Source organism: Symphalangus syndactylus, chromosome 8, assembly GCF_028878055.3.
Source record: "Symphalangus syndactylus isolate Jambi chromosome 8, NHGRI_mSymSyn1-v2.1_pri, whole genome shotgun sequence".
In the NCBI taxonomy this organism is placed as follows: Eukaryota; Metazoa; Chordata; class Mammalia; order Primates; family Hylobatidae; genus Symphalangus; species Symphalangus syndactylus.
The window spans coordinates 101182162-101203510 of record NC_072430.2 but is presented as its reverse complement, the minus strand read 5'-3'; the positions used below and the strand labels follow the sequence as shown (position 1 = coordinate 101203510).

At 38.5% G+C, this 21349-nt stretch overlaps 1 protein-coding gene across 10 annotated transcripts in view; it reads left to right on the top strand.

The window, feature by feature from the left end:
• Positions 1-21349, top strand: part of ANKRD44 (ankyrin repeat domain 44) — a 330964-nt gene that overhangs the window by 260351 nt on the left and 49264 nt on the right. The gene's annotated exons all lie outside the window — the stretch shown is intronic.

Genomic DNA, 21349 nt, shown 5'->3' with positions numbered 1-21349 from the left:
AAAAATATTTTAATTTCTTAGTTTTTATTTTTTATGATTTTTGAGACAGAGTCTGACTCTGTCACCCAGGCTAGAGTGCAGTGGAGTGATCATAGCTCACTGCAGCCTTTGAACCCCGGATTCAAGCAATCCTCCCACCTCAGCCTCCAGAGTATCTGGGATTACAGGTATATGCCACCATGCCTGGCTAACTTTTAAAAATTTTGTATAGTGACAGGATCTTGCTGTATTGCCCAGGCTTGTCTCAAACTCCTGGCCTTGGCTTCCCAAAGTGCCGAGATTACAGATGAGAGCCACCATACCTGGCCAGAAAATTTTAGATAGAAGCAAAAAGAACTGTTACATGGTTGGATCAATGTGGACAAGTTTCAGAAGACTATAACGTGCTTGAGAATAAAGATTAAAGATCTCTTAATTTTAAAAAAAATTCAAAAACAGTTCTTATATTCCCCAAGGTAGAAGCAAAAAAAAAAAGTATGTATTTTCGGCCGAAAACTTCCATGAAAAAGTACTGACAATTCTAAACCAAATATTGGCAAATTAAGTGCAACAATATATCTTCAAAAAGATAGTACATAACAGCTAAGTGGGAATGCAAGGGTAGCTTAGTATTAGAAAATTAATCAAGGTATTTTACCATATTAACAGAAAAAGATCAGATAAACATTTCAATCAATGCAAGTATTTAGTAAAGCTCAATACCTATTTGTGATAAATTCGTAGCTAACTAGGAGTAGAAAGGAACATCATTAATCTGATAAAGAACATCTGCAAAATATCTACGGCAAACATTATACTAAATGGTAAAATATTAAAAGCTTTTTTTCCTTATAGTAGGAACAAGACAAATATGCCTGCCATCTTCCTTTCTCTTCAATATTGGACTGGGAGTCCTAGCTGGTGCCAGTAGAGGAAGACAAAAATAAAAGTGTGGTGGACAAAATGGCCCACCAATAATGTCCACATTCTAGAACCTGTGAATATGTTACCTTACATGGCAGAAGAGACTTTGCACGTGTAATTAAGTTTCAGATATTAAGATAGGTGGTAGGTTAATTGAATATGCATATAGGAGAAATAAATCTTTTCTTCTACCTCGTATCATACACAAAACTCAATTCAAGATGGATTGATAAGGGTATAAGGTCATTATATAAAAGGCAACTATATTTTATATACCAGCAAGAAAAACAAATTTAACTAAAAGTTTTTAAAATACCATTTACAAAAATATTATCATTTGTACTAGCATCTAAAATATTATGTAAAATGTTATTTCCATTAAAACTATAAAACATTATTGAGAAATATTAAAGATGTCCTAAATAAACAACTTTGCCCTTTCCATATACAAAGTTAATATTCTAAAAATCAATTTTCTACATCCCAGCAACACAACATCAAATAGAAAATGAAATTTTAAAAAGATATCACTTACAAAAAATTACAATTTTCAACAGCATAAAAAGTATTAAATGCCCTTACCGTAAAACTATAATACATTATGGAGAAAAAGTAACTCTGTTTCAATACGTAGAAAAACATAATTATTTCTATAAATTGAAAGATTGTGAAAATAGCAACTCTTCCCAAACTCATTTACAGATTCATCAAAATCCCAGCAGGGTTTTTTTTTGTGTGTAAATTGAAAAGCTGATTTTAAGTTTTATACAGACATGCAAAGGGTAAAGAATATATGAGGCAATATTGAAAAAGAACAACCTGGGGACTTAGACTTCCAGATACAAAAAATCTGTTACAAAACTATAGTAATGTCCCAGCATTTTGGGAGGCTGAGGCAGGAGTATCAGTTGAGGCCAGCCTGGGCAATACAGTGAGACCCTGTCTGTAGAAAAGAATTTAAAATTAGCCAGGCATGGCGGCACATCTGTAGTCCTACTTACTCTGGAGCTGAGGTGAGAGGATCACTTGAGCCCAGGAGTTAGAGGTTACAGTGAGCTATGATAGCACTCCTGTACTCCAGCCTGGTGACATAGCAAGACCCTGTCCCAACAACAAAAAAGCTATAGTAATGAAAACAGTATGGTATTAGAGCAAAGATAGATGAACTCACCAAAAGAACAGAATAAAGAGTTGAGAAAAACAGTAAGGTATTACAGCAAAGATAGATGAACTAATCAAAAGAACAGAGTAGGGAGTTGAAAAGTGGATCCACACATATGTGGTATCCTGATTAATGATAAAGGTGCATAGTAGTTCAGTAGAGAAAATTATCTTTCCACCAAATAGTGCTAGGTTAATAAATATGTATATGGAGGAAAATGAATATTCTTTTACCATATACAAAACTGAATTCAAGATGGATTGCAGATCTATACGTGAAAGGTACAACAATAACGTTTTTAGAAGTAAGCATAAGAGAACATCACGACTCACAGAAATAGATTTTTTAATAAGATGCAAAATTAATGAACCAAAAGGAATAACTGGATATATTGGACTCTATTAACATTAAAAGCTTTGTCCATTAAAAGGCACCATTAAGAGAGTACAAAGGCAAGCTTCAGAGTGCAATACATATATGTGACAAAGGTCTTGTATCCAGAATATATAAAGAACTCCTACAGGACATATAAAGAAACCTTAAAAGCCAATAAGAAAAAAATAGATAACCCAGTAGAAAAATGGGCAAAAAACTTGAACAGGCACTTCACAAGAGGATATCCAAGCATTTATAAACATGTGAAAAAAGTATTCAGCTTTAATAGTCATCAAGGAAATGCAAATTAGAACTACAATGTGTGTGTTAGTGTTCCATTGCTGCCATAATAAATTGCCATAAATTGAGCAGGTTAAAAGAACACAAATTTGTTGTAGTGTTATAGGTTAGAAATCCATCACAGGTATCAGCTCAGGGAGAGCAAAGGGCTTTAGAGAATGAGAAATAGAACAGATAAGTTTTGCTCTGTGAGGGAGATTTGAGCAGCTACAGGCCAGTGTAAGAGCATGGAGTGGATGAGAACCTATTGGTCCAAATAACTGCCTCTTTCCCTCAATTTACCTTGGGCTAATGCCACCTGGGACCATATCTCTCCCATATTCTATAGCCTCTAAACATTCACTACCATGGCATCCATACAGAAACTAGTCTGCAAATGGTGCTTTAGCCAAAGAGTTACTAGGATTATTATTCTAAAAGAACCCTGCGAATATTCTGATGGCCTTATACTCATCAGAAAAGTATCATAAATCAAACAGGAATTCCCCAGTGGTTAACAAGTTGGAACTGGAAATAGCTAGTGGACAAGATCACTTACCTGCTTCCAGGATCACTGTGAGCATAAGTTATTTCTCACTTACTGGCTAATATCAAGACAGCCTCACTAGCTGAGTGGCATGTACAGGGGATTTCTTTATTTTGTGCTTATACAGGCACTTTATTGTCTTTTGTTTAACTATATAGACTTTAATTTTAAGGGGACATGTTCTTTTCAATTGTGACATCTCTAAGTGTACGGTGTGGCTCTGCCTTTGAACCTAAAATAGTTGCAGATTTTTTTTTCTTGGAAGTTGAGTTATCAACTCCTGCTTTCATATGCATAAGTTCAGTTGCTTGAGTTTTCTTAGTATTATAGCAAAACAAACCATTTCTCTCAATTCTTTGTTGATCATAAATTTAGGTAAGCTTATGTTATTTCACGTACTATACAAATATTTGTGCTTCACATGGGCCAACATCAGGTATTCTGTATTACCAACCTAAGAATTTCATTAAGTGTTTACACATTACATATAAGTTTAGACACTGAGCATAAATATAATTATATTTCAGATATTTTTCAAGGTTTGAGCCTTGTATCTTCAATATGTCCTATAACAAGCCAGGTCGTGACCTGATATCTATTCTCCTCCTTTGTCTTTTTCTTTGAACTGTACCTTGCCAGAATATAAGAATATGTGTACTTATCCATAGAGATATAATGTGAGAAGTCCTTTGATAAACTAGTTCTTGAATAAAAGGTTAACATGTTACCCATTAGCAACATGCAACACAGCCAATTATGTAAGTAGGTAATAATGGGTGAGATTTTGATTTGATTAGTATTATGGCTGATTATTTACCTTTTCCAGCATAAATAGCCATATCAATATTTAAAGGATATCAGTGGGCCAGGCACAGTGGCTCAGGCCTGTAATCCCAGCACTTTGGGAGGCCAAGGAGGGTGGATCACCTGAGGTCAGGAGTTCATGACCAGCCTGGCCAACATGGTGAAACCCTGTTTCTACTAAAAATACCAAATTAGATGGGCATGGTGGCAGGCACCTGTAATCCCAGCTACTCGGGAGGCTGAGGCAGGAGAATCACTTGAACCCAGGAGATGGAGGTTACAAAGAGCCAAGATCGTACCATTGCACTCCAACCTGGGCAGCAAGAGCAAAAGTCTATTTTTTTTAGAAGGATATCAGTGTAGGTAGAAGTGAATTATAATTAGAGAATGGGATAGAAAGACAGGATGGGTATAAATAACTGCCCTATTTCAGGTTGTTTTCTGATTATAAAAATTATCTGTGCTTAATTGTAAAAATTGTGGAAACATCATAGAAATATAAAAAGAAAATGGAAATCTCCTATGATCCCACCATCCAGACGTAACTACTGTTTACATTTTGGTTTATTTTCTCCCAGTCTTTTTTCTTGTGTACGCAAATGGATGTGGGTGTGGGTGTGTGTCAGAGTAACTTTTAACTATCTCAAGTTCTTTTTTTGTTTTGTTTTTTGAGACGGAATCTCGCTCTGTTGCCAAGGCTGGAGTGCAGTGGTGCAATCTCAGCTCACCACAGCCTCCACCTCCTGGATTCAAGCAATTCTCCTGCCTCAGCCTCCCGAGTAGCTGGAACTACAGGCATGCACCACTATGCCTGGCTAATTTTTGTATTTTTAGTAGAGATGGGGGTTTCACTATGTTGGCCAGGCTCGTCTCAAACTCCCGACCTCAGGTGATCTGCCTGCCTCGGCCTCCCAAAGTGCTGGGATTAGAGGCGTGAGCCACCACACCCAGCCTATCTCAAGTTCTTGAAAAACAACAGCAAAACAGGAAATAATTTTTAAAAGAGAATTATTTTAGATTATTAGGAGTGGGGCAGTCAGGCATCAATTTAATTTAAACTTCAGCACAAGGAATATTTTGTTTAGAATTTGGCTAAAAGAGACGAATTGAGGCCATCTGGTTTTAATCCCTAATTTACCAGCTGAGCCGAGCAGCTCACCTTCTCCCCAGTCTTCACTTCCCCTATTATTTGGCAGAGCTATATACACCCTGGCATGATTACCAAAACAAATTAATGCTTCTTAGGTCTGCTTGTAATTAATAACTCCCAACAGAACATGAGTCTTCTGTAGACTTGGAACATTGCCTAATTTTCTCTAAGATAAGTAATTAGATGGCTGAGGACTGATAACACTCTTTCCTCTGAGCCTCTGCCAAACAGCCTACATCTGTAATGTGGGTAAGATGATTAAAATCTAAAAATGGCTAGAGGTTTTCTTATGTGTCACAACATGGAAGGTATTTATTGCACTTCATCCCCCAAGCCCAACACTTTCCCAAACAAGAAGAGATTTTAAAATGGATCAAGAAAGGCTATTCCTAAAGTCATTTAGATGGTTTGGTTAACATCTGTTGTCTATTTTATTCTCCATTCAACTCACAAATTTTCTATGCAGTCAAATTAAACGTGAAGGATGGGTTTCTCACTAGCTATGAACACTATCAAGTTGATGATTACACTATTCCCTGGAACCTGGTCTATACACCAGTGGGTCCATGTTCACTGAATTCCTTTATGAGAATATATTGGGGTACTCCCATCACAGAGCTTCTGCTTGGCAACTTATCTTCCTATTACGAAGCTCAAAATCAGAGCTCTGTACTGCCCGGATGGTAACCCCAAAGTTTCAACGGGAATATTTTTTAATCTACTTTTATTTCCTTAAAGCAGGATTTCTCAACCTTGGTACTATTAACATCTTGAACAGGATAATTCTTTGTTGTGGGGGGCTATCTTGGCATTATAGGAGGCTTAATAACATGCTGGCCTCTGCCCGCTAGGTGCTACTAACAACCAGCACCCTACTTAACGTTTTTACTCCAGACACTACCAAATGTCCCCTAGGGGTTACAATGCCCTGGTTGAGAATCTCTGCCCTAGAGAATAGTATTAGCATCTCAGTGGTGACAGTAAGATAAACCAGACCCTTATTTATAAGTGAGATATAGCTGGGATTCTAAGCTAGTACTGTTAATTTATCTCTTCGACAAAGTTACTATTAAGTGATTCAGAAGGCACATGTGGAGAGCAAAAAATAAAAATTAAAAAATTAGCTGGGTGTGTGTTGTGCACCCGTAGTACCTATAGTCCTAGCTACTCAGGAGGCTGAAGCAGGAGGATTGTTTGAGCCCAGGAGTTTGAGAGTGCAGTGAGCTGTGATTGTGCCACTGCACTCCAGCCTGGGTGACAGAACAAGACCCTGTCTCTAAAATAAATAAATGAGTAAATGAAGATATATTCTGATTTAACCAAGCTGGTACCTCCTAGTGACTGTATTTGGTAGAGAATTACAGTTTTGAGAAGGTTGGGCTCTATTATGTGTGAGTTATCAGCACCTTAAAGGTGATAAGAAAGGATAGCCAGGCACGGTGGCTCATGCCTGTAATTCCAGCATTTTGGGAGGCCAAGGCAGGCAGATCCCTTGAGCCATGGAGTTCGAGACCAGCCTGGGCAACACGGCGAAACCCGGTCTCTAAAAAATACAAAAATTGGCTGGACATGCTGGTGTGTGCCTGTAGTCCCAGCTACCTGGGAGGCTGAGGTGGGAGGATCACTTGAGCCTAGGAGGTCAATGCTGAAATGAGCCATAATTGTGCCACTGCACTCCAGCCTGGGCAACAGAGTGAGACCCTGTCTCAAAAAAAAAAAAAAAAAAAAAAAGAAAAGTAAGGGAGACATTTGAATAATTTCACATGTAGAGATATCCCAGGGTACTAGGGTACTATGCTTTCATAGAACTCAATCACAGCTGAGAATAACCAAGGATAATTTATACACTCTGTAAGTAAAACTTTCAAAAAATAACCTGACGGCTCACCAACAGAAGGTAACTGTAATATAACTTAATTAGCCCAATAACTAATTTTCTGAGGGGGAAAGTTTTGATTGCAATAAAAGATATTGTGAATTTTAGGCCAGGTGTGATGGCTCACACCTGTAATGCCAGCGCTTTGGGAGGCCAAGGTGGGTGGATCACTTGAGGTCAGGAGTTCAAGACCAGCCTGGACAATATGATGAAACCCTGTCTCTACTGAAAATACAAGAATTAGCTGAACGTGATGGTAGGCACCTGTAATCCTGGCTACTCAGGAGGCTGAGGCAGGAAAATTGCTTGAACCCAGGAGGTGGAGGCTGCAGTGAGCCGAGATCGCACCCCCGAACTCCAGCCTGGGTGCCAGAATGAGACTCTGCCTTAAAAAAAAAAAAAAAAAAGATATTGTGAATTTAGAATAGGGAAGAAGTAGAATGCTTTGTTATTGATGGTTCATATGGTTTGGATATGTGTCCCCACTCAAATCTCATGTTCAGTTGTAATGGTCAGTGTTGGAGGTGGGGCCTGGTGGGAGGTGATTGGATCATGAGAGCAGTTTCTCATGAATGGTTTAGCACTATCCCCCTTGGTGTTGTCATCATGATAATGAGGGTGTTCTTATGAGATCTGGTCATTTAAAGGTGTGTAGCCTCTCCCCCTTCTCTCTCTTTCTCCTGCTCCAGCCGTATGAAGTTCTGGCGCCCCCTTTTCCTTCTGCCATGATTGTAAGTTCCTAAAGCCTCCCCAGAAGCCGAGCAGATGCCAGCCTCATGCTTCTTACACAGACTGTGGAACTTCGAGCCAGTTAAAGCCATTTTCTTTATAAATTGCCCAGTCTTAGGTATTTCTTGACAGCAGTGTGAGAATGGACTAATACAGTGGCCAAGGGGTGTCTTGGCTAAGGTTAAAAAGAGAGATCACTGGATTAGCTTAGAAGGAAAAGTAATATATGTTAAAATTGAAAAGGTACCCCAGGAATCTTCTTTCTTTCTTTAATTAAAATCACTGATAAGGTCAAATTCTTAAGGTAGAGCTGGGCATGGTGACTCATGCCTGTAAATCCTAGATTCTCAGGAGGCTGAGACTGGAGAGTCACTTCAGTCCAGGAGTTCAAGTCCAGCCTGGGCAACATATCAAGACCTTGTTTCTAAAATTAAAAAAAAAATCATATGGTAGAGGTTCAGAAAACCATCTGTTTATCCTAAAGAATATACAAAGCATGAAAATATGAGACATATTTGATGGGAAAATGTGAAAGTTGAGTAAATAATGAGAATGTGTTTCCTCCACAGTATAGATCTTAAATATTAGTGTCTGATTGTGTAGGTGTTATTGGAGGGTAAAACAAGGATTTCTTGCTACCATGTACATATTCAGAAGTCTCCAGTTACCCTCCATTGTGGTGTCCTGGGAACTTGTAAATGTTACGGAAAAATCCTTTGCACACAAATTATTAGAAGATGGCAAATTTTTAATGAAAGTTTATATGAAAATAGGTCTATTCCTAAAACCATAAAAACCCTAGAAGAAAACCTAGGCAATACCATTCAGGACATAGGCCTGGGCAAGGACTTCATAACTAAAACACCAAAAGCATGGCAACAAAAGCCAAAATAGACAAATGGGGTCTAATTAAACTAAAGAGCTTCTGCATGGCTAAAGAAACTACCATCAGAGTGAACAGACAACCTACAGAATGGGAGAAAATTTTTGCAATCTACTCATCTGACAAAGGGCTAATATCCAGAATCTGCAAAGAACTTCGACAAATTTACAAGAAAAAACAACCCCATCAAAAAGTGGGCAAAGGATATGAACAGACGCTTCTCCAAAGAAGACATGTATGCAGCCAACAGACACATTAAAAAATGCTCATCATCACTGGTCATCAGAGAAATGCAGATCAAAACCACAATGAGATACCATCTCACTCCAGTTAGAATTGCAATCATTAAAAAGTCAGTAAAGAACAGATGCTGGAGAGGATGTGGAGAAATAGGAACTGCTTTTACACTGTTGGTGGGAGTGTAAATTAGTTCAACCATTGTGGAAGACAGTGTGGCAATTCCTCAAGGATCTAGAACTAGAAATACCATTTGATCCAGCAATCTCATTACTGAGTATATAGCCAAAGGATTGTAAATCATGCTGTCATAAAGACACATGCACATATATGTTTATTGCGACACTATTCACAATAGCAAAGACTTGGAACCAACCCAAATATCCATCAATGATAGACTGGATTAAGAAAATGTGGCACATATACACCTTGGAATACTATGCAGCCATAAAAAGGGATTAGTTCATGTCCTTTGCAGGGACATGGATGAAGCTGGAAACCATCATTCTCAGCAAACTATCACAAGGACAGAAAACCAAACACCGCATGTTCTCACTCATAGGTGGGAATTGAACAATGAGAACACATGGACACAGGGCAGGGAACATCACACACTGGGGCCTGTCGGGGTTGGGGGGCAGGGGGAGGGATAGCATTAGGAGAAATACCTAATGTAAATGACGAGTTGATTGGTGCAACAAACCAACATGGCACATGTATACCTATGTATCAAACCTGCACGTTGTGCACATGTACCCTAGAACTTAAAGTGTAATAAAAAAAATACAATGAATACATTAAAATAGGTCTATTTAGAAAAACACAATGTAAAAATAAATTTTTTCATAATTTGCCAGGATTTCACATAAAATATTTATTCATGTAGTTAAAAATAAGGGTTAAGATGTAAGTTCTTAAAGGAGTCTCAAAAACTATTTCAACAAAGAAATTGTAGATGTATGGTGGGTTTTTGTCTTTGTTTTTCTCTTAGAATCAGATACTTTTAGTTCCAGAGGGCATTTGTTATAAGTATTCAAAAAATTCACCGACGCTTTTTTTTTTTTTTTGTGCAGAGTCTCACTGTGTTGCCCAGGCTGGAGTGCAATGGCATGATCTTGGCTCACTGCAACCTCCGCCTCCTGAGTTCATCAATTCTCCTGCCTCAGTCTCCTGAGTAGCTGGGACTACAGGCACACACTACCATGCCCGGCTCATTTTTGTATTTTTAGTAGAGATGAGGTTTCACCATGTTGGCCAGGATGGTCTTGATCTCCTGTGTTCATGATCCACCTGCCTCAGCCTCCCAAAGTGTTGAGATTACAGGCGTGAGCCACTGCACCCAGCCCACCAACACTCTTAAACTCCCCCTCTCTGTTTTGGAAAATGCTGCAAATCTTTCTCTAAGTTCCTATAAAGCATATTGAATATCTCTTATTAGTAAGACATTGTGGCACTAGTCCTTCAAGATGATAAATTCTTTCTTCATTAATTTATAGTGGTTATTAGTGAAATGGACAAACCGTTTCATTACTCAAGTGATCATTTTAAGCCCAATGTGTGTATTTTCCAAGAATAATTAGATGCCATAGTATTTCGTGTCCACTTACATTTGTAGAGGATTGCATTTTGTTAGTCATCTTAAAATAGTAATTCTGGGCTGCACGCAGTGGCTCACGCCTGTAATCCCAGCACTTTGGGAGGCCGAGGCGGGTGGATCACTTGAGGTCAGGAGTTAGAGACCAGTCTGGCCAACACTGAGAAACCTCGTCTCTACTAAAAATATAAAAAATTAGCTGGGCATTGTGGTGCGTGCTTGTAATCCCATCTACTTGGTAGGCCTGAGGCAGGAGAATCGCTTGAACCCAGGAGGTGGAGGTTGCAGTGAGCCGAGATTGCGCCATTACACTCTAGCCTGGGTGACAAGAGCAAAACTGCATCTCAAAAAAAAAAAAAAGTAATTCTGTTACCTTATTTACCAAATGGTGATAAACGTTTAAAGAAAAATTTAATAGTCTTCTGAAGACAGTTATTCATAGATAGCTGTAAATGCTTTTTTAAGGCTAACTTTTTATTCATTTATTTCTCACAAGTTGAAATTAATTTCTATTCATGGGAAAACCCAGGTTGTGTCTGTTTGTTGTGGTGTAAACATGGCTCAACTCATATTTTACTTTGCCTATTAAGGATGAGTACAGTAAAGGTTTACAAAGTCTTAAGAAAACTAGATTTACTTTTTAAAATGTGCTTGCTACTAGAAAAAGGAATTGAGAGACATGTATACTACTCCAGCTGGTCATGAAAGAACAGGTGCAGGTGCAAATAACTATGGAGCTTTTTTTTTTTTTTTTTTTTTTTGACAGTCTCGCTCTGTCACCCAGGCTGGAGTGCAATGGTGCTATCTCGGCTCACTGCAAGCTTATGGAGCTCTTTTTAATGAAAGACAGTTTCTTGCTCTCTGAGGGTTCTGTAACAACAAGGTTCCTGGGAGAATGACTGCTTTGATGTGCCTCAAAAGTATAAATTCAAAGATAAGAGTGAATAATACTGGAAATGATGAACTAAGACCCAGTAAAGCATTTCTGCGTGCACCACACCTCAAGCTACCCTAAAATTTGATTTAAATTACTAGAAAGATTAATATTTGATTTAAATTACTAGAAGGATTTTGCCAATTACGAATCAAAAGCCTTAATATTCTGCTTCTTGGAATTTAGTATCAGGAAATCATCGTGAATATCCATAAAGATTCAGCCACACAAATGTTTATAGCTGACAGTACCAATAATAATAATAATACCAAAAAGGGAACAACCTACAAGGTCAAGAATAGGGAAGAAAGTTAAATTACCAGCACACTATTGCACTGATTTATTGGAATGCTATGTGGCCATAAAATGACATTGCAAAAGAACATTTAGCAGATGGGAAAAATATTCCCTACATATTAAGCACACACAAAAATAATGCATGCATCATGATTTATGTATGTTTCTAGGATGTTATATGACTAGTAGAGTACATACTGAAATGTCGATTGGTTATCTCTGGCTGCTGCCATTATGGGTTATGGGCCATGTTATTTCCTTTTTCTTTTCTTGTCTGTATTTTAAAGACAGTTTACAATCGTTTCATTTTTTTTCAAATTTATGCATCAAAACAAATTTATTGTATATCTTCTCTGGGTCAGATACTGGTCTAGAGTCAGGTACCTTGTTAAATAATGCATGCCTTCTTGAGTACATGTTACTTAGAAGTTATATAAAAAGTCAATGGAAAAGAAAACATTTGTCAGCACTTAAAAGTTCATTTTAAAGAAAAGTTAAGCTTATCAGAGTGACCAGTGTTGTTTAGAAGGGTAAGATTCCAAGCCTGTCTTTAGACAGAGGAGGAGTAACAGGGACCTGAGCTTTCAGACTCTCTTGCTTTCTTCCTGGTAATTTAGGAGCTTTTAGGCTATGAATGAATAACAGGGGTGAAAATAAAATGACACTACAGGTGGGATTGTATCTCAGAGTTAAGGCAAAGGACTTTAAGTCTCTACTGTTAGTGGTTGGTCCTGTTAAAAACAAAATGCCTTCAGAGCAGTTGAGACCATGGCAACCTGACCTCATTATTGCAGGGAAGGAAGCATAACAATACAACTTCTTTACTGCAGTTTAGGAAAGGAAGTAAAATGAAGACAGAATTATCAGCTCAGGTAGAAAGGATAAAAAGAAGAGCTCCTGTCTGTTCAGCAAAGACAAGACAGCCACAAAAGTATCATAGGACAAGCTTGTATAGCCCAACTGCTTCCCTCTTACCAAAATGGAAAAGGAAAAAAAAAGAAGGAGGAAATCAAGCTTATGGTTTAAACCGTGCAATTATAGAAACCACCAGAACCTTTGATAATTCTTTGGCATTTTAATAAAATCCACCGTTAATAATTAATTTTAATAATTCGAGTTCTTCTTTCCAAATTCAGCACCCTCTCTGAGCACAAACTTGGAAACTTTTTTCAAAGCTGTTACAATGAATAAATGTGGAAATTAAGCTCTACTTAATTTTTTTTTTGCTTAGGCATATAACTTCCCTTTTGGCCGGGCGCGGTGGCTCACACCTGTAATCCCAGCACTTTGGGAGGCCAAGGAGGGCGGATCACGAGGTCAGGAGATCGTGACCATCCTGGCTAACACGGTGAAACCCTGTCTCTATTAAACAACTACAAAAAAATTAGCTGGGCGTGGTGGCGGGCGCCTGTAGTCCCAGCTACTCGGGAGGCTGAGGCAGGAGAATGGCGTGAACCCAGGAGGTGGAGCTTGCAGTGAGCAGAGATGGAGCCACTGCACTCCAGCCTGGGCGACTGAGTGAGACTCTGTCTCAAAAAAAAAAACAAAACAACAACCAAAAAAACTTCCTTTTTATAGCTCTTTTATGGCATTGCTAGGAATTTGTGTGTATAAACTATTTACAAATCGATGGCTTGATTTATTATTTTAGGACCAAGTGAGATCTCAGTTTGTGCTTTGGTATGTTGTTAGAATTAGAAGGGCGTTCATTGAGATCATGTCACTTTTCAGGCATATACTTAAAAACTGACCATCATAGGCCGGGTGCGGTGGCTCACACCTGTAATCCCAGCATTTTGGAAGGCCAAGGTGGGCATCACCTGAGGTCAGGAGTTCAAGACCAGCCTGGCCAACATAGTGAAACCCCATCTCTACTAAAGATAGAAAAATCAGCTGGATGTGGTGGTAGGCACCTGTAATCCCAGCTCAGGAGGCTGAGGTAGGAATTGCTTGAACCCAGGAAGCAGAGGTTGCAATGAGCCGAGATCATGCCGCTGTACTCCAGCCTGGGCAACAGAATGAGACTCCATCTCAACAACAACAGAAAAAATTGACCATCATAAATAAATGCCAGTCACCCTTCTGAGGAAAGCATACATTATGGTTATACTTTAAAACTGGAATGTGCAGTTGGAAACTGCAGGAGCTGTTCTTACTCTGTTTATCAACCATTTAGGAAATTTTGGAATAATTTGGCATCATAAGACAAATTCTGAAAAACATCTTTCGACTATGATAACATATAGAGAAGTATTCCAAAATTTTTATGCAGTTATGTTCACTTCCATTTTTATTGCTTAATAAATAAAATTCCAAGAAATACAGTAAGTAAACAAAAAAGAAAATATCCTACAAATTGAATTTATTATTTTAAGATACAGACTCTTCATTTTAATTGTTTGATCACTGATCCCTTGACTTCAAAAAGATCAGAAATTAAAATGACACTTATAATTAATTTTTGGCACTAGATTTTATAAATAGATCATTCTTACCTAGCCTTAAGCAGTTCACTTTATGAATTTGGCAATCAAGAGTGAAATTAGTGCTTTCAAATATGTCCCTACCTAATCCATACACTAAATTAAAGAACCCATGATACAGTATGTGTCCTGAAAGGGAAAAAAAAAAAAAAAACAGGGTCCAGTTTTGACAACCACGCTGTTGTACAGCAAATAAAGGTAGTTTAGTCTCCCCCGTGTCAAGCTAATAGCATCACTACCTATTTTTTAAATGGAACACTGAATTTTTTTCACCTGCCTTTCATCTGCATGCTTAACATGTTTGATGCCCCACATTTTTAAAAATTAAAAACAAACTTTGTCAATATTCAATTTTCCATAATTTTTAGGGTGTAAAAAAGTATTTTTTAACATGACTTTTAAAATAAAGCCTCATCAGGGTGGCTCATGCTTGTCATCTCAGCGCCTTGGGGGGCTGAGGTGGGAGGATCACTTTAGGGCAGGAGTTTGAGGCCATCCTGGGCAACATAGCGAGACCTCCATCTTTACAAAAAAATTTTAAAAAGCCTTGTCAAAACTAGAGCAAAGTCATTCTAATAGATAATGGGGAACAACAAGGAAGGAACTTTACAAGTATATATTTCTATTATATTAAATTGCTCTTTTGAATGATATAGAATTACACTACATTTTAGGTTTTCTTTCATTTATAAGGATTGAGGTAGTAGGATAAGTCCAGGTACTACAAAAACTTAATTTTAGTCAACAGTTTCACCTCTCTTCTTAAACCCATTTATTGAAGCCATCAGCAAACAGTGAAACTGGTTAGGGTGAGAATCGTGAGGACGTTTGTGGTACACATTACTAAATTAAATATTCCTTTCTCTCACACCTGCTGTTCAACAAGCTAATTAACAGCTAGAAACAAAACACAAACAACAGATAGGAAAGGAGCCATAGACACACCCACATTGGTGCAAAAGCCTCTGAATCCCGGGAGTGAAATGGCTACATTTGCATCTTGGTGGCCCAAATTCATAAACTGCAGTGAGTTTTATATGATGGACACTGTTTACTGAAAATGCCTCATTCTTGCCATTGGCTGAACATGATTCACTTTCAGAATTGCTGGATGCCTGAAAAGGTTTAGTCAGTTCTCAGCTGAGGTTGTAAAACTAAAAAATAAATAAATAAAAATAAACAGTTTAGGACCTGATTTTAAGACTTCTTAAAATTCATATGTTATTCCTGGGCTTTCTGGATTTGTGACAGTGATTTATATTTGACATTGGGGGAGAGAGGGTAGGAAGTAGAATGCCTATCTTCCCCAAGAGACAGGTAGTTCTTTAAATATGGAGGCCTGGAGGCTGGAAAGGAATTTGGATTTTTTTTTTTTTTTTTTTAGTAATGGAGGAGGCAGATGGGGAATGAGAAGATACAATTGGAAGGAATAGGAATTGAGTCTTATGGACAGTATTCTTCCTTTTCTCCCAACAATATTGGCCACTTGTGAAGGAAATGGTAGATATTTCCTATTCAATAATAGCCAAAGGACAAGGTAACAGGAGTAGGACTGGGATATGGTCTAACAGCTCACAGAAAGTGAATCCAAGAAGGCTAGGTTTGCCAGATGCAGGCCTGCAAGCTGGCTACCAGCAACCCCTTCAAATAAAAAGAGGCATAATTATCAGGAGGAGAGTGTGTGGCTAAGGTGGACCCCACAGTGGAAAGACTCAAACTAGGAACCATTTTTTAAATTGACACACACACAAAATCAGGCTTGGGGGTATCATAGTTTTATTACATTAAAAGAAGATAAAGTTATATTATGATTCTTGTATAGGTTTTTATCTTCTTAAAATCTAAAACATATTTTTCTTATTTTTTTTTTCATTACTGTACCCATTAAATAGCTGTGGCACAATAGATATCTTACCTAAATGAAAACCTGATTTAATGAAATGAAATTGTATGAACTTTGGAGAAAACAATTCTTTGAATTATCTTGTTTAGCTTAGATTAGATTCTTGTGCTCTTGCTTTCTGTTGTAAATAATCTGTTCTTTATTGTGTATTTCATTTTCGTCTGTGGTGAGATTTATTTTTGAAGAGAGGTAAGATGGAGGAGAGAGGGGTCTGCCTGTTGGGCTGCAGGTGATCTGAGATCTGAGATCTATAGGTATCCTGCTGGCGTGAGGTTCCCTGCAGTTCTGCTAAAAATTCTAAGCAGGAAGGAGGCCAGAAAAAGAGACAGAAAGATGCATTGTGAATTCCTACTGAAGTGTGTTGAATGAATTCAACACTCCAAAGGCTGACCTCTTCTCTTAGAATGGGGAGAGAAGAGAGGCAATTGCTGGCATTAGGCAACTCCTGTTGGTTCCAGTGAGAAAAGTGAGCAAGTGCTGGCCATACAGTCTTGAGGTGGCTTGAAGACCATAGTTGATGCTTGAGCCAAGGCCTGTAGGATATGCCCAGAGAGAGAGAGACAGATGCCCAGGAAGCGGGAGCCTGTGTTACTGGCTACTGTGGGGACAAGCCAATGGGAACCAGGAGAGGGTAGCCCATATGAAAATCCTTGGCCGTTACCATGACCTTTTGGACAAAGTAGACCCTTGAAGAGGCGAGAGGAGCCTGTGATTTCTCAGTCTCGGAGTCTAAGAAGAGTTCATTGGAAATCCAGTGGGATGGATTTTCTACTCTTGGGACATCATAGCTCTGTCTGCTCTGTCTCTTGTCCAACAAGTGCCTTTGGAAGAAGGGAAAGGCACCTTCTTAAATTCTCTCAATGTTTTTATGAAAAGAGTTAGTTGTGGAACAGTACTGAGGGGAGGAGACTTTTATAGGCATTTCCAAAGGATAGTAAGACTTTTGAAGGCTTCCGTTAGCATTAAAGCTGATGAGTGGTGTCAAAGTATACTTTTCAAAAAATTAAAAACATGACTGTCATAATAAGAGAAGAGTGAAATGTGTTAAACAATTTTTGAAAAATCTCATTAAGTAATGAGGGAACCAGTAAGATGCTAAAGCTTTTCCAAGGAGCATCTGAGGAACAGAGCATGTGTAGGCACTTTAATACAGTAATAGTGGAATGAGATTACTAGGTTAGATACCAAACTGGTTCATGTCCTACAGGGCAATAAGCTATGACCTCTGGAGGCTTTTATTTTTTGTTTTTTTTTTTTCCTACCAGACAGCAAAACTTTTATCCCTGCTGGAAACAGGCCGGGCACAGTGGCTTATGTCTATAATTCCAGCACCTTGGGAGGCCAAGGAGGGCAGATCACTTGAGGTCAGGAGTTCGAGACCAGCTTGGCCAACATGGTGAAACCCCGTCTCTACTAAAAATACAAAAATTATCCAGGTGTGGTGGTGCATGCCTGTAGTCCCAGCTGCTCGGGAGGCTGAGGCAGGATAATCACTTGAGCCCGGGAGGCAGAGGTTGCAGTGAGCTGAGATGGTGCTACTGCACTCCAGCCTGGGTGACAGAGTGAGAATCTGTCTCAAAAAAAAAAAAAAAAAAGGCTTACCTCCGCTGGAAACAAATCTACAAGTTAACATTGTAATTTTCACAGAGAAATTGCCCTTAATTAACATTATACTAAAAAAAAAAATTGTTGAGTGGGCCTGTTTTTTGTTTTGTTTTGTTGAGATGGTGTCTCACCTCGCTCTGTTGCCCAGGCTGGAGTCAGTGACGTGATCTCAGCTCACTGCAACCTCTACCTCCTGGATTCAAGTGATTCTCCTGCCTCAGCCTCCTGAGTAGCTGGAACTACATGTGCGTGCCACCACACCTGGCTAATTTTTGTATTTTTAGTAGAGATGGGGTTTCATCATATTGGTCAGGCTAGCCTCAAACTCCTGACCTCGTGATCTGCCTGCCTCGGCCTCCCAAAGTGCTGGGATTGCAGGCATGAGCCACTGCGCCTGCTCTGGGTGGGCCTGTTAAATGATGCTTTTGAAAGGACATGAAATTATCCTCTTTGCCTATTTTTACAAGTTTAGGATCATTTATCTTAACAATGGGGACTCTATCAATAACCTATTGATATTTACCCTTCTTACTTTCTTGCATCCTAAACTTATGCTACCCATGAGTGATATGATAATGGCTGATTAACATAGACCTTTCATTTTTGTCCTCCTCTCCCCTGCCCCTTCACACACACACACACACACACACACACACACACACACACACACATGCAATCACCACCACACACATGTAATGCAGGCAAAAAGAGCATGAAAGAAAATCGGGTGCCTCTTCCACTGATAGGACATAATATATCCAACTTACTGCTAATATAGAAGGGTGACTTAACCTTTGGAATACTCTGCAAAATTCAGAAGTTAAATAGGTATGGTCTAGGCCATTCCCTTAATATGAATATCAAGGGAATAGCCAAAGTGTCTCATTGTACTGAAATTTCCTTGCAACGATTACTGCCAGATCCAAATGAACCTGCAGCACTCATAATCATATCCCAAGCAGAGATATTAAGGGTGCATCCAAGGCATATTTTGCTGTTATCAGCAGCCAAGGCATTCACTTTGTATCTGAGGTTGGTGCTTCTGGAATTTGCTGGTGGCTGTTCCCTCAGAGATTTTCGCTGGCAGCTTTTCCAGCTGTCTCTCTTCTCTATCCTGTCTCCAAGATGTAAACATTCCTTCCCTCTTTTGGTTCGCTGCCCACACAAAAGAATGAAACCAAATTCAGTTATAGGAAAGTATTGGCACCAGATAGAATATTTCTTTATTAAGGTGAAGTATGATTCTGCTTAACCCAGATAGAGTAATTTTATTTTTTTATTTTGCTTGGGAAAAATTGAATTTGGGAGTTCTCCCACTACTTAAATCATTTTAAACCAAAGCTGCTGTGGGACCTCCAAAATAATATGGGAACACTTTGATTATTTTTTTTTTCACATTTGGAATGGCTTCTGCAGCAATTCTTTGCATTACTTTCAAGTAAGTTAAAACACTTATCGCCTGTGCGATCACTTTTGGTTTCTTTCAGCCTTGGGTGACTCCTTATGACTTTAGTAACCACGATGCCTTATCCCTAATGATAGTGGCTTTATTTTGTGTGAGTTAATACTGTTTCTCATCTGGAACACCTATGGTGAGAGGAAAGGAATCACACTGTCTTATTATTTCAAAAACACATAATCTGGCATTTTCTGGACTGGTTTAGGTATTCTACAACCAGAAAACATGTTTGGAGTTCTTTTACTGGTATCTCACCTTTTTCATAGTATTGGTCCATCAATTAAATATAAAAATTTAATTTTGATGAATCTTCTTTACTTCCTTATGACCCCTGAAATGTAGACAACCCAAGGGTCACCTCATGATAAGTGATTTCATCACCTTGTAGCAGTAAACTGACATTGTGGTTTAGAAAGTCATACTTACCCTAGAGCATTTTTCAGTTACAAGACTATGTTCTATGAAAGGTCAGGTTTGTTTCTTTGTTTGCTTGTTTTGCTGATTGATTGGTTGGTTGGTGTTTTTGTTTTTATAAGACTTTTATTTTTCTAAGGGCAGTTTTAGATTTACAGCAAATTGGATAGAAGAAGGCTCAGAAATTTCCCGTATACTCCCTGCTCCCCTCCTGCCCCATGCACAGCCTCCTCCATTATCATCATCCTCCACCAGAGGGTACATTTGTTACAAGTGATGGACCTACAGTGACACATCAAAATCACCCAAAGTCCCAGAGTTTACCTCAAGGTCCACTCTTGGTGTTATACATTCTGTGGGTTTGGAAAAATGTATAATGCCAGGTATTTGTTCATCATCATAGTATCATTCAGAGTGTGTTCACTGCTCTGTCTTCTGTGCTCTGCCTACTCATCCCTCCTCCCAACCTCCAACCCCTGGTTTTTAAAAGGTAGCAATGACTATTCTTTCCATTTTTTTTTTTTTTTAAGACAAGGTCTTACCCTGTTGCCCAGGCTGGAGTACAGTGGTGTGATCATGGCTCACTGCAGCCTCAACTTCCTGGGCTCAAGTGACCCTCCCACCTTAGCCTCCTGGGTAGCTGGGACTATAGGCACGACCACTATATTTGGCTAATTGGTTTTTTTCATTGTTTGTAGAGACAGGTTCTCACTATGTTGCCAACGCTGGTCTCAAACTCGTGGGCTCAAGTGATCCTCCCACATTGGCCTCTCAAAGTGCTGAGATTACAGGCATGAGCCACTGCATCTAGCTTCAAATTGTTTTTATAAAGGGAAAATATGTCCAAAATATAAGATAACCAGCAATGTTTTTGGTAATTCTGCAGTGTCAAAGCAAGCAAATGTGTTATCATCCAATAATTAATTCCACTAATGCTGTCTCATTCACTTACCAGATTTAAATTCAGTTCTATAAACATTTATTGAATGCCTACTACATAGTATGGGTAGTGCCTGCCCCTAAGGAATTTGCAGTTTAGTGGCCATGAAGTAATATACTGAACTAACAGTAATACTGGTCAGAATGTATTATTGTTTTAATAAAGCTGTACTAGTCATAAAAACATCAACCCCTTACATTTTTATTGGGTATGGTGCAGAATATAGCTAAAGGGATCTTGGAAATCATCTGATTCAACCATTTCACTCTTCAATAGAAATTTATCTTGTTCTCTAGTAATGTTTATTTGTTGTAGAAAGTTTAGAATATGCAAAAAAGTAGAAACAAGGAATCAAAACACCCATAGTTTCACTACCTCCACTCATATGAACATTTTGGTGTATTTCCTTCAGGTTTCCTTATCCATGTATTTTATTTTTTACATCTATTAGGTAACATTGAAGGTGTAATTCTGTATGCTGATTTTTTTCATAACATACCATGACATAATCCTTTCCCAATGTCATTTAAAACTCTTGATATAATCACTAAATAATATTTAGTTATTAGCTCAACCATAACTTAGCTCTTCTACAATTTAGGTTGTTCATACTGTTTCACTATAAAATGGCTTTGGGCTTAAAACTTTATCAGGATAGAGTCTCTGAAGTAGATTTACTAGGTCAAAAGTATATGAACATTTTCAAGGCTCTTGCAAGGTAGTTTTAAATACCATGCATTTTGCATGTTGTGTTCGGATCTGTTTTCACAGTGGA